We start from the raw sequence: 891 nt of genomic DNA on the forward strand, positions 1-891 counted from the left end.
GGGGCTTGCCTGGTTGCTCAGACAAGGAGGGGTCGTCGGTGACGTAGTCGTACTCGGTGGCATCAGCGTCGGTCTCGTAGTCTACCGGAGATAAGAGGGGGAAGAAACAATGAATACAATGCAAACATAAACACGACGATGTGTGACGTGACAATGAGTGGTGCTAGGTGTGCCCTAATGTGGTATGAGGTGGTACCGGTTAAGGGGGGAAACATCCGGGAAAGTATTCCCGGTGTTTCGCGTTTTTGGGCAAAGGAGCCGGAGGGGGAAAGTTGCGAGTTCGATAGGTTAGGGGTCTGTGGCGAACGAACGGACTGCGTATCCGGATTCGTCTCGTCGTTCTGAGCAACTTTCATGTTGAAAATATTTTAATCCGAGTTACGGATTAAAAGATATGATTTTCTAAAGATTTCATTAATTTCTGGAATTTAATTAATTATTTAATTAATTCGAAAAACAGATTAATGACATCAGCATGATGTCATGCTGACATCAGCAGTCAACAGAGTTGACTTGGTCAACCTGACATGTGGGTCCAGGGGGACCCACCTGTCATCCTCTATTTAGGTTAATTAGGGTTTAGGTTAATTAGTTAGCTTAATTAACTGTTTAGTTTAATTAGTGATTAGGTTAATCTAATCAGGATTAATTAACTTAATTAATTACTTGATTAATTAATTAATATTTTAATTATTTTAGTTATTATTCATTTATTTATTTAATATTTTTTTTGATGTTCCAGGGGCTGGCCCCACTTGTCATACTCCAAGGGGCCCCAGTTGCCAGTGGCACATAGGCCACTAGAGCGGGCTTAACAGGCGCGGTCGGGGGCGCTCGCCCGAACCGGCACGGGCGAGGGGAAACACTGGGGCACCGGCGCCGGAGGTGGCC

The sequence above is a fragment of the Triticum dicoccoides genome, chromosome 7B (assembly GCF_002162155.2).
Source record: "Triticum dicoccoides isolate Atlit2015 ecotype Zavitan chromosome 7B, WEW_v2.0, whole genome shotgun sequence".
NCBI lineage: Eukaryota > Viridiplantae > Streptophyta > Magnoliopsida > Poales > Poaceae > Triticum > Triticum dicoccoides.